The following is a 13,421-nucleotide window of genomic DNA, read 5'->3' as shown; positions in this document are numbered from 1 at the left end:
GCTTCTTGGGCTGGCCAATCAGAAGGTTGGTGGTTCAAATCCCTGTGACGGGGTGAGCTCCCATTTCTCTGTCCCAGCTCCTACCAACCTAGCAATTCAAAAGCACTCCAGTGCAAGTAGATAAATAGATACCGCTGCGGTGGGAAGGTAAACGGCGTTTCTGTGTGCTCTGGTTTACATCACGGTGTTCCAATGTGCCAGAAGCAGTTTAGTCCTGCTGGCCACATGACCCAGAAAGCTGTCTGTGGACAAATGCCGGCTCCCTAGGCCTGAAAGCAAGATGAGTGCCACAACCCCATAGTTGCCTTTGACTGGACTTAACCGTCCAGGGGTCCTTTTCCTTTACCTAGGTAAAGGTAAAGGGACCCCTGCCCATTAGGTCCGACTCTGGGGTTGCGGCACTCATCTCGCTTTACTGGCCGAGGGAGCCGGCGTACAGCTTCCAGGTCATGTGGCCAGTATGACTAAGCCACTTCTGGCGAACCAGAGCAGCGCACGGAAATGCCGTTTACCTTCCCACTGGAGTGGTACCTATTTATCCACTCGCACTTTGAGGTGCTTTTGAACTGCTAGGTTGGCAGGAGCAGGGACTGAGCAATGGGAGCTCACCCTGTTGAGGCATCTGATCAAGGTCTGTATTTTAAAATGAGCTTAAAGATATATTTGCAAATGTTTGTATGTTTCATGCCAGGCAGAAACCAGCTGGCTAAGTACTCTGGCAGTTGTTTTTTCTTCCTGCTCTCCTGAACAAGCCCCCCCCCCCCCCGATTTATAGCAGTAGCAGGAGACAAGTTTCTCAAAGTTGTAAAAGGGAATTACAGGCTGGGAGCAAAGGTTATACTGACCCTACATATTACAGAATACAATCAAGCTGCAAAAACACTAATTAAGAGTTGGTAAATAGTAAGATTTATTGTTTAACAGAAAATAATACCATGTGCCTCCCATCAGATTCTAGCCATATTTTCCCAAGGTTTAATTTTCCCTGCTTGGCAGGGGGTTGGACTCGATGGCCCTGGGAAAGGGGGGTGTAAAATGAAGAGGCTTCTTTTTACTGAGTTCCTTTTACTTTGCAAAGGCCTTTTCTTCTAAAAAGCTATCTATGTTATGTATGAGATTTATTGGCTTAATGTAATTATGCAAAGGATTTAGAAAGTAAGAAATGTTAGATTCTTATTTCATTGATGGTGTGTGAGAATGCGAACCCAAGATCTCTGTTTAGATAGAATTTAATACCCTGAGCCATTTGTTTTAGTCATTTGTTTTGGAATGCAGGGGCAGCAGGGGCAAAAGGTGATCTGGTAATTAAGGTGCCTTGTCGAGGCAAATGTAAGATATATGGCTACTTGTCTGCCATTTATGAATAGAAGGAAATATAGCTCTTTGTCTCCCATAAAAGGTAACAGGAAATGGGTGTATCTTTTATGATTGGTTCTAGCAAACAGCCAATAGGAATTTCAACCAGGCTGATTGGACAGAGGCAGCCAAAGGAGGAGCAAGGGGGCTGGGCTGAGGAAATATAAGTGATGGCCATCAGGGCTGGAGTGTGCAGAGCTTTGGTAACCATATACCACTGTGCCTATCATTTATTTGTCTGACAAATAAATTATTATTTTAATTTCTCCGTTGCTGCGTTGAATATTTCATTCCAGCTAAGCGTTAACCACAAGCAGGGTGCTACACCGTCACAGGGATTCGAACCGCCAACCTTCAGATCAGCAAGTCCTAGGCTCTGTGGTTTAACCCACAGCGCCACCCGCGTCCCTTGTTCCTTTACCTACCTTGGGCCAATCCCTGCCTCCCAGCCTAACCTACCTCACAGGGTTGTTGTGGGGATTGAATGAGGTAGGAGATGAACGATGCATGCCACCTTGAGCTCCTTGGAAGGAAACTAGCTTTGCGCTGGCGACCTTGTGTTTCTGCCTCATGCAAAATCCTTTTCTTTGCCCTCTAAGCCTTCCTGGAGTATGTTGACTGTGCATTCGACTACAGTGGCACCTCGGTTTAAGAATAGCCCTGTTTACAAACTACAGTCATTCCTCGGGTTACAGATGCTTCGGGTTGTGCGTTTTTGGGTTGCTCACCGCGCCGAACCTGGAAGTACCGGAACAAGTTACTTTCGGGTTTCGTCGCTCGCTTTGCACATGCGCAGAAGTGCCAAATCACAAACTGCGTGTGCGTAGACACAGTGCTGCGGGTTGCGAACGTGCATCCCACACGGATCATGTTCGCAACCCAAGCATCCAGTGTATTTGGTTTACAAACTCCGCAAAACCGGAAGTAGTGTCCCGGTTTGCAAACTTTACCTTGGTCTAAGAACAGAAGCTGAATGGTGGAAGGGCACCGGTGGTGGGAGGCCTCATTAGGGAAATGGCGCCTCGGTTTAAGAATGGTTTCGGTTTAAGAACAGACTTCCAGAACAGATTAAGTTCGTAAACCGAGGTACCACTGTATATCTTGCTGGCTGCTACGAAGTGTGATTGTTGGCACCTATGTGCTTCCTATCCTTTTGTACACTGCGCTGAGATTTTGGGTGCCCAGGGGCCTATAAACATTGCATTATTATTATTATTATTATTAAAATTTTAAAACAAAGCCTAATCATAATAAGTAATCAATTGTGCAGGAGGTACCTCAGCCGAGTGCAGAAGCTGAGCTTAATCAGATGCCAATTACTCTGCCGGCACAAGGAGGCAGCAAATGCCCAAGAACAAGGCAGAGCTGCGGGAGACGACAACGCACACAACTTTTCCCCACTGCCGAGAATGTCCCCGGCCAAAAAAGCAGAAACTGTCTGCACTGTCTGAGAAGACTCTTTCCGGTCCAGGTGGGAGGTGAAGGGAAGGCCGGCCAGCTGCTTTTTCTGGCTCCGTTCTCTTTGGCCAAGGAGAAAAATGTGCCAAAATGTGAGCAATTCTTGGAGAACTCTTAGAAGTCTGGAGCTGGACAGGGAGGGGGTGGGAAGAGAGTCATCTTAGTGGTCAAGCAGGAGTGGAGAGAGGGAGAGAGAGAGAGAGAGATGCCTTGTGTGCCTCCTTCTCCCTTTCCACAAGTAGCAGGAGAGAGTAAAAAATAATATTATTCTGAATTAAGTTTAAGATGTATTTTAATTAATTAACTGATGACTGTTTTTATGCATATTGTGGTTTTTTTATGATGTTAGCCACTCTGAGCCCGGCCTCGGCCGGGGAGGGCAGGATACAATTTTTTTATTATTATTATTACCATTATTATTATTAAAAATATGGTTTAATGAGAAACTACTTAATTTGCCCTGCTTGAGCTAATGCACCAACCAAAACACAGCAATCGTTCAAAATTTGCCATCTCCGAATTTTGCAATGCAGTTCTCAAGCCCATTATGTACAAATGATTACAATTCTTTCATTATTTATACCCCACCCATCCGGCTCGGCCTCCCCATTCACTCTGGCCATTTTACTACATATATAAAAACATAGCGAAACATCAGACATTAAAAACTTCCCTAAACAGGGCTGCCTTCAGATGTCTTCTAAAAGTTATGCAGTTCTTTATCTCCTTCACATCTGAAGGGAGGGTGTTCCACAGGGAGGGCGCCACTACCGAGAAGGCCCTGAAAAGTTAATGTTTTAGGAGAAAGTGAAAAATAGCATACAAAATGTTCTAAGTTGGGAGGGGTTGCTTACAAAAATGTGTACATGGGTCAAAACTGCACACAAATATGTGTATATTATGAGAAATTTGCAATGAGATGCTGATGAAGTGTGGAGGATGAAATGTAGGGTGGAAATGTGGAGATTCAAGTCCCGCAGGGCCCTAGTCTCTTGTGACAGAGCGTTCCACCAGATCGGGGCCACAGCCGAAAAAGCCCTGGCTCTGGTTGAGGCCAGCCTAACCTCCCTGTGTTCAGGGATCTCCAAGATGTTTTTGTTTGAAGACCGTAAGGTCCTCCGCGGGACGTACCAGGAGAGGCAGCCCCGTAGGTACGTGGATCCTAGGCCGCATAGGGCCTTAAAGGTTAAAACCAGCACCTTAAACCTGGTCCTGTACTCCACCGGGAGCCAGTGCAGCTGGTATAGCACCGGGTGAATGTGATCTCGCAGCGACGACCCTGTAAGGAGTCTCACAGCAGCATTCTGCACCTGCTGAAGTTTCTGGGTCAGTCTCAAAGGCAGCCTGTGCTGGTCCCGGGGGGTTACTATGCGGCATGGTCCCAGTCCAGTCTGAGATCGAGGGTGTGGTATGGAGGCTGTCTGTCAAGGCTGAAGTGGGGTCCAAAGCAAGGAGTCGGGTGTGGTCAGGAACTCTGGCAGAAGAGCAGGACAGGGTTCAGGCAGGAACTAGCCACCAACAATGTTCCTCCTGCAACTTGGGACTGGGGCTGGCTGGCTTTTATCTGCCCCAAGGCATAGGGCGGCCCCGATCCTCTGGTGACTCACCTCTCCTGGCCTGGAGGCCAGCACTCCTCCTGCGGGAACTTAGTTCCCTCTGCCTCTCTGCCCTGAGCCTCTGCAGCTCAGGAGAGGCTGGAGGGTTACCGGACCCAGAGGCAACCTCACCTTCCTCTGACGGGGCTGAGAGTGGAGCACCTGCAGGCAATGGGTCCTCCATCACCTCTGGAGCCAGAGCAGATTTAGCTGGTGTCTGCTCCTGAGGATCCAGCACAGGTGAGGGCCCTTCAGGTTCAAGCCCCAGTCCCGGCTCAGCTGGTCCTGGAGGCAGGGACTCCTGTGCAGGCTGGGATTCCTCAGGTTCAGCCTCTGAATCCGATTCCCAGGCCATCACACAGCCCCACGTAGAGTGAGTTACAACAATCAAGTCTGGAGGTGACCGTCGCGTGGATCACAGTGGCTAGGTCAGGGCGAGAGAGGTAAGGAGTCAACTGCTTAGCTTGGCGGAGATAAAAAAAATGTCGCCTTTGTTATTGCTACAATCTGCGCCTCCATGGAAAGGGAGGTGTTGAAGATTACACCCAAACTCATAACGGACGGTGCTGGCACTAATTGTGCCCCCGCAAGAGATGGGAGTTGCCCCCCCAATCCCATATCGTCCTGACCCAGCCAAAGGACCTCCGTCTTCAAATGATTTAGCAAATCTGCTTTTAGAAAGAATTAAACTTTTTGTGATTTGGAAAGCGAGAGAGAAATGCACTAGAAGGTGTGGAAAGATTGCCGGGGAGATATATAAGCCCCACGCAAGGAAATGATGATGGTTTCAGGACAAAGGCTTACTGCTGTTTAACCGCTGCATAAACAAATCAGAACAAATGCTCTGTAAAGACAGGTTAGAATCTATCCTGCCCTTGAGCTTGTTTGGCGGCTCTAGCAGGACAAAGCATGCCTCACAAACAAATATATCCATATGTTATCCAGGAACTTAAACCAACATTGAATGAGTTGGGAATCTCAACTCTAGAGGAACTTGGCCTGGATAAAGTGTAAACATTATTGATGAGCTTCCTGTGGGGTTATTGTTAATGCTATTTGATTGTACAACAATCGCCTGGAATCAGACGTTAAAATATTACTGGTTTGAAATTACCACTTCCTTTTATTGAGTCCTGGAGTATGTGTTGTGAAGCTGGACGTAATAAAGGGGAACTGGTAAAAAAAATCTATTCTAACCATGAGCTCTGTGCAAAGAAAGGAGGTTGAATGTTCAATAAACAGGTTGCCTGGAGGAGCCCTAGGAGAATTTACCAGTACCTGGAATTAGAGGTGAAACTTAGATCTGCTTAGGTCTATTCAGTTTCTATATTGCTTCCCGTTACAAAAAGGTACCTGAAAGCTATTTTATAACCAGAGCAAAAATTGTTGTTCTGTCTCGAGAGACAACGGAGGAGGGTGGCTGTAATGGTTCTAGGGGTTGCTCGTGCGTAAGTTGCCGCCACTCCTGGCTCGGTTACCTGGTTGAACCCTTTCTGTCTGGACAGCCTCAAGTTTCGTGGCTGCCTCAGTCGCTGGCAGAATCCGTCAGTGGGCGTTTCTTGAACCTCTTCCAGCATAAAAGCTGTTTGACGCCCAGTCTTCTCCTACTTTGCCTGCACGGAAGTCTTTTGCGCAGGGAGGGTGTGGGCAGCGGAGTACCCGTACTCTCTCCACTGGTCTCTGGCAAGGAGTCTTGGAGCCACCTCTCCGATTCCCCCATCTGCCCCCCTTCTCCACTGGTGTTACGCTGATTTCCTTCCCCAGCGGATGGGCTACCTCTCTCCCTACTGGGACCCTCTCCGGCATCCCTCTGGAGCCTTCTCTCCACCTCCAGCTCCAATGGCAGTTCCCTGACAGTGGCTTTGCGGGCGAAGTCAAACTGTTGAAAGGTTGCAGGCAGTGCCTATTGTGGCTGTAGAGGCCGATATGGGAGAGACATGTTTTGTTGCAGCTGGGGCAGATGAAGGCCTCCGGTTGTGCTGCTGCACAACTGTGACATTTCTTTTCCCTGCACTCCTCGAAGCAGTCATTCGTTCTCTGGTCATTGCTGTGGAAACAAGACCTGTCTGTCGGGAGGCCCTGCAATAATCAATAACACAATAATAAATCATAGGACCATCGAATTGTAGATTGGGAAGGGACCTGGAGGATCATCTAGTCCACCCCTGTGCAATGCAGGAATACTTTGCCCAACATGGGGCTCCAAACCCTCAACCCTGGGATTCAGATTCTCTTGCACTACTAACTGAGCTAGGCTAAATAAGAGCAAAAATATAATAATAAAAATTGCACGGCTGCCATTAAGCCCTTCCCTGGTGGTTCTGAAAAAGCATTTGACCAGGTTTCCTGGAAGTTTATGAAAAAAATTAATCCAAGAAATTGGAATCGGCAAAAATCTCTGCAAATAAATAAATGCCATATATTCGGAACAATCAGCTAAATTAATCATCAATGGTAAAATTACAGATGAATGCAAAATAAGTAAGGGGCAGGGCTGCCCACTGTCTCCCCTGATGTTTATTATGATAATGGAAGTCCTACATATCTGGATACGAGAGGACCAGTTGGTCAAAGGGATAACACTGGGAAATAAATCTTATAAACTTAAGGCCTTTGCTGATGACCTATTAAGAATGACCGAGAACCCCTAAGAAAGCTTAATGAGAATATTGGACTTGATTCAGAATTTTGGTGGAGTTGCTGGTTTTAAACTGAATACTACCAAACCAAAATTATTGGCTAGGGCCATACAAATTAAGGCTGCGATCCTATGCTCATTTACTTGTAAGGAAGCCCACTTGAACCCAGGGGAATGCACTTCCAAGTAAGCAGGGGCAGCACCAAGCTTTTTTCCAGCAATTTCTTCCAACTCTCTGCGTCAGCACAACCAGTACATATCAAGGCTAAAGTGGTGCCGAGCTGAATCATGGCTTGTTAGATTTTTAGACTCTTTTACAAAAGGATTTAGAGGAATCAATGGGCTCCTGCGCAGCGTTGGAGAGATGGAGGTCAATAAACAGCAGCAGAGACAAAGTGCCGTCCTTCTCCCCAGGAACAGACAGGTGCTGAAACCGTCACAGGTATCGAGTTGTAATGGGGGGAAAGCGAGGTTTTAAAAGGGTTGTCAGTCATCGCCAGCCAGCGTTATTGACCCAGGGAGCCACTGCTCAGGAAGGAGGTGCTGGTCTAGCAGAATGCAAGAGTGCCCAGTCATCGTCTGTCTTGAAATGTGCAACCTCCCAGCTTCTCATTTCCCACAAAAAGAAACGGCTTGTTTTAATACTTCTGGCCTCTAACAGCATCTTTGCCAAGCCGCCTTGTTGAAAGAAGAGTAAAAGAAATGAAGGGGAGTGCTTGCCAGCCTCTGTCTCACCCGCTGTTTCCTTGCTGTGCAAGGAAATGCTCTGTCCTCTCCGAATTCAAAATAATGAGAGTCAAATTTCCATTTCTACGAATGGCATTTTTTAATTAATTAAAAAAAACCTTATCTGCTGCAGCTGAGAATATTATCTTCTCTCTCTATGTTTGGCTGAGGGGATGGTGGGTGTGCATTTATACAAACATCCAGAACATAGCTGTCAACTTTTCCCTTTTCTTGCGAGGAATCCTATTCGGAATAAGGGAATTTCCCTTAAAAAAAGGGAAACATTATGATCCAGAACTGTTCTTTCAAAGCTTCATGAGAAGCAGACGATTCCTTGGCCTGCAAGTGTGGTGGTAGGAAAGGCTTCACTAATATGAGCTAACGAAAAGTTGTGGCGTTCTTTAACTTTTGTTGTGCTTTCTGCATTGCAGGGGGTTGGACTAGATGACCCCTGGTGTGCCACCTGCAGTTCTATGATCCTATGAACATCTTCACCAACCTGTCAGGAAAGCAAATTATATATATGGGGGGGGGGGAGCACCTGCTCTCCTGGTTCCCCTCTGAAAAAAGATGGCTTATCAATATTTTAAATAAAATTAAATTTCCAGAATAGCTGGGAAGTTAGCAACTACCTCCAGAAAATGCTCTTGTAAATTGGTTAGCACCTAACTGGCCAGCCTGCTTGTACCTCCTGAATACAATAGGCTCTGAAGAGTATCTTGCAGAGTTAAAACCCAGGTGTGTGTCACTTCATTAAGGACCTGTGGCTTCTAGAAGTTGCCAGCATGTGACCGTAGCCACACCCTGGAAATGGTTTCAACTGCCTGGCTAAAGCAGGTGAGGCTAGCCAATGGGTCTCAAACCCTCGGTGAGTTAGGGACTTTCCCTGCATGCAAAGACAGGCTCTGGCGAATTGAGTGGAAGAGAGAAATAATAGGTCCGTCCTACTATGGGTTAAAATGCAGAACCTAGGACTTGCCGATCAGAAGGTTGGCGGTTCGAATCCCCGTGACGGGGTGAGCTCCCGTTGCTCAGTCCCTGCTCCTGCCAAGCTAGCAGTTCAAAAGCACGTCAAAGTGCAAGTAGATAAATAGGTCCCGCTCTGGCGGGAAGTTAAACGGCGTTTCCGTGCGCTGCTCTGGTTCGCCAGAAGCGGCTTAGTCCCGCTGGCCACATGACCTGGAAGCTGTACGCCGGCTCCCTCGGCCAATAAAGCGAGATGAGCGCCGCAACCCCAGAGTCGGCCCCACTCACCTCAAACAGTGTTTGTTGTGGGGGAGGAAGGGAAAGGAGAATGTTAGCCGCTTTGAGACTCCTTCGGGCGGTGGTAAAGCGGGATATCAAATCCAAACTCTTCTTCTTCTTTTCCTTGCCCTTATACTCCCCAGCTGGGAGCCGCTGACAGCATCCTGACACGCCCCAGGGAGGTCACTTTGGTGCTGCTAGTGCAGAGCTTTGACTTCATTCTCAGAGGCCCACCCTACTGACTCTCAAACCAGACAGATGCCAAGATTTCAGCTTGGGCTGGGGATGGCAATGACCAAAATCGGCTTCTTAGAGCATTTTCTTCTGTAGAGAAAATGTGCTTTCACTCGCTCATAGGGTATAGGGAACAACCTGGCCACTATAAGGAAATTCTGCCCTTGGTACGTTCATTTTCCACCTCTCCATTTTGATTCTCTGGCCCCATATCTGCACAAACATGATCCCAAAATACAGACGTGCTTTTACACTTTCAAGACTAGATGTTTTGCCATCTGCAGTACTTGAGGGTCGATTCAAAAAGATCCCGCCTGAGAAACGCCTTTCATAGAATCATAGAATCATAGAGTTGGAAGAGACCACAAGGGCCATCGAGTCCAACCCCCTGCCAAGCAGGAAACACCATCAGAGCACTCCTGACATATGGTTGTCAAGCCTCTGCTTAAAGACCTCCAAAGAAGGAGACTCCACCACACTCCTTGGCAGCAAATTCCACTGTTGAACAGCTCTTACTGTCAGGAAGTTCTTCCTAATGTTTAGGTGGGATCTTCTTTCTTGTAGTTTGGATCCATTGCTCCATGTCCGCTTCTCTGGAGCAGCAGAAAACAACCTTTCTCCCTCCTCTATGTGACATCCTTTTATATATTTGAACATGGCTATCATATCACCCCTTAACCTCCTCTTCTCCAGGCTAAACATGCCCAGCTCCCTTAGCCGTTCCTCATAAGGCATCATTTCCAGGCCTTTGACCATTTTGGTTGCCCTCCTCTGGACACGTTCCAGTTTGTCAGTGTCCTTCTTGAACTGTGGTGCCCAGAACTGGACACAGTACTCCAGGTGAGGTCTGACCAGAGCAGAATACAGTGGCACTATACAAGGCCTTTGCCCTTGGGGAGATGGTAGCACCGAAACAGTGGCCCACGTCCTCCTGTCTTGTACTCTCTACAAAGACCTGAGGAACGAGATCATCACCCCACTCGTACTCACCATCCCAGGGCACTCAACCACTGCCACAATGTCCTTTCTTCTATCAGATCAAAATGCGCAGATAACAGCAAAGTTGGCTATCTTCATAGCAGGGGCAATCAGAATAAGGGCCACTGACTGATGGCTGATTCAGGACTTTAAATTGTGCTCTTATATCAAATTTCCTTTTTTTCATATACTGTAATGTTTTACTGTTGCTATGGCCATTGGCTAATGCAAATAAAGTTCTATCTATCCATCTACTTCACACAGTGCATAATGAAATTCAGTTAAATTCAGACTGATGCCAACTCTCATCAGTTGGTCTGCAGCTGGCCATTGCCCCTGCTGACCGGGGCTCCTGGGAGTCCATCAACCTCTGGAGGAGTCACAGCCCCCCCCCCGAATCTGATGGGTGAGCCATATTTAATTTCATTGTATTCCCCTTTGTTACACGTCCTGCTTTTCTTGGGCTCCCATCAGAGGCATCCGAGCCGCCCCGGCTGGTCCTTTGCTGAGCTTCCGACAAAGCTTCTCTCCTGGAAAATCCCCCCAAGGCTTTTGAGTGATGGAGTGCTTCCCTGGTCCTGTTGACCTCGCTGGTATTTTTAATTAGGCAATCTGTCTTTGACTTATTGGAGCGCTTTCTAATTAAAGCTGGAAGGCAAGTCACCTGTGTGACTGAAACACAGTTGGCAGCGGGGGAAATTCCAATGCAGCTGCAGTTTTCATAGTCCGGGTGGATTCTGAACTGCAATATATTTCACTACCTCGGCGTCAGGGGACAGGAGCCATATAGACTCACACAATCCTAGAACTGAACTGCAAAGTTGGAAGGGAATACCTGAGGGTTATCTCATCCAACCCAGCTGAAGAATCCTTGACAGATGGCCGTCCAACCTCTGCTTAAGCCTTCCCATTGTCTTTTCACTTGCAAATCCTGTCTTAAGGACATATTTGTGTATGAATAGGGTGAGCCTGTGATCTGGATTCAGGAACTAAAGAATAAATCATCACAAAAGAATGGCCAGGCTGCCCAGGTAGAGCAATCAGTGACCATTATCAGGTATCACAGCAGATAGGATTTCTGCTGTAGACCGCCTCCTTCTGTGATGTATGCATGATGTTTTGGAGGGTGGTCTTGGGCTACAGGGTAGGCAGTTTCAAAAGTCTATATAAGGGCTTGCACACCATTGCTCGGGGTTCCTCTCCTTCCTCCTGCGTGTGGGGAGTGGGGATCCTGTTGCAACAGTTTATTTCCTTTAATAAAGATCAGGCTTACTAGCTGCTTTGATTCTCAATATACCCTGTTTGGCCTCTATTTTCTCCTACCAATAGGGAACCCACTTAAGGACACTATATGTGCTCCAGAATACCCCATAAGGGAAAGGGAGCAGTTTTTCTTATAACATAGTAGGAACCAAATCATGAGTTTTAGGGTAGGAGTGTAGAATTATAGAATCCTAGAGTTGGAAGGGACCCCAAGGATCATCTAGTCCAACCCCCTGCAATGCAGGACAGCTCAACCATCCATGACAGGTGGCCATCCAACCTCTGCTGGAAAACCTCCAAGGGAGGAGAGTCCGTCACCTTCCGATCCCCCTTCTTCAAGGGATGTAACTGAGGACCACACAGAGCCAGCCCTGCAAGCTCTTCCACCAGATGTGCCTGTGGGTTCCCTTCTAACCCAAGGATGTGGCTGTTCTTGGACTTGGAGGACTCCATTTCTGGATCCCCAGTGATGCCAGAGGCTGCATCGCAATAGGAGATTACTGGAGAGGGCAGGACCACTCTCGTGAATGCAGCCCCTTCCAGTGTGGGTGGGGCTAAGAACTGGGATGCAGCAGCACAGGACACAGTCTGTTTGTTTGCTGAAGCAACACCATAATAATAATAATAATAATAATAATAATAATAATAATAATAATAATATAATTTATTTATACCCCGCCCATCTGGCTGGGCTTCCCCAGCCACTCTGGACGGCTTCCAACAAAATTTTAAAATACAGTAATGCATCAAACATTAAAAGCTTCCCTAAACAGGGCCTCCTTCAGGTGTCTTCTAAATGTCAGGTAGTTGTTTATCTCTTTGACATCTGGTGGGAGGGCGTTCCACAGGGCGGGCGCCACCACCGAGAAATCATAGAATCATAGAATCATAGAGTTGGAAGAGACCACAAGGGCCATCGAGTCCAACCCCCTGCCAAGCAGGAAACACCATCAGAGCACTCCTGACATATGGTTGTCAAGCCTCTGCTTAAAGACCTCCAAAGAAGGAGACTCCACCACACTCCTTGGCAGCAAATTCCACTGTCGAACAGCTCTTACTGTCAGGAAGTTCTTCCTAATGTTTAGGTGGAATCTTCTTTCTTGTAGTTTGGATCCATTGCTCCGTGTCCGCTTCTCTGGAGCAGCAGAAAACAACCTTTCTCCCTCCTCTATGTGACATCCTTTTATATATTTGAACATGGCTATCATATCACCCCTTAACCTCCTCTTCTCCAGGCTAAACATGCCCAGCTCCCTTAGCCGTTCCTCATAAGGCATCGTTTCCAGGCCTTTGACCATTTTGGTTGCCCTCCTCTGGACACGTTCCAGTTTGTCAGTGTCCTTCTTGAACTGTGGTGCCCAGAACTGGACACAGTACTCCAGGTGAGGTCTGACCAGAGCAGAATACAGTGGCACTATAACTTCCCTTGATCTAGATGCTATACTCCTATTGATGCAGCCCAGAATTGCATTGGCTTTTTTAGCTGCCGCGTCACACTGTTGGCTCATGTCAAGTTTGTGGTCAACCAAGACTCCTAGATCCTTTTCACATGTACTGCTCTCAAGCCAGGTGTCACCCATCTTGTATTTGTGCCTCTCATTTTTTTTGCCCAAGTGCAATACTTTACATTTCTCCCTGTTAAAATTCATCTTGTTTGTTTTGGCCCAGTTCTCTAATCTGTCAAGGTCATTTTGAAGATTAGAGAACTGGGCCAAAACAAACAAGATGAAATCCCTCTGCCTGGTTTCCTGTAGCTTTGCTTCTTGCAGTGAGGGAACTGCCAGAAGGCCCTCAGCACTGGACCTCAGCGTCCGGGCAGAACGATGGGGGCGGAGACGCTCCTTCAGGTATACTCCTTCAGGTATACCAGACTTCTGTATCCCCTGTTGGTCGGTTTGGTAAAAAGAAAAGAATAAAAGCTATAGCAT

Source organism: Podarcis tiliguerta (genome assembly GCF_965153285.1).
Source record: "Podarcis tiliguerta genome assembly, chromosome: 9".
Classification (NCBI taxonomy): Eukaryota; Metazoa; Chordata; class Lepidosauria; order Squamata; family Lacertidae; genus Podarcis; species Podarcis tiliguerta.
This window is presented reverse-complemented; position numbering follows the sequence as displayed.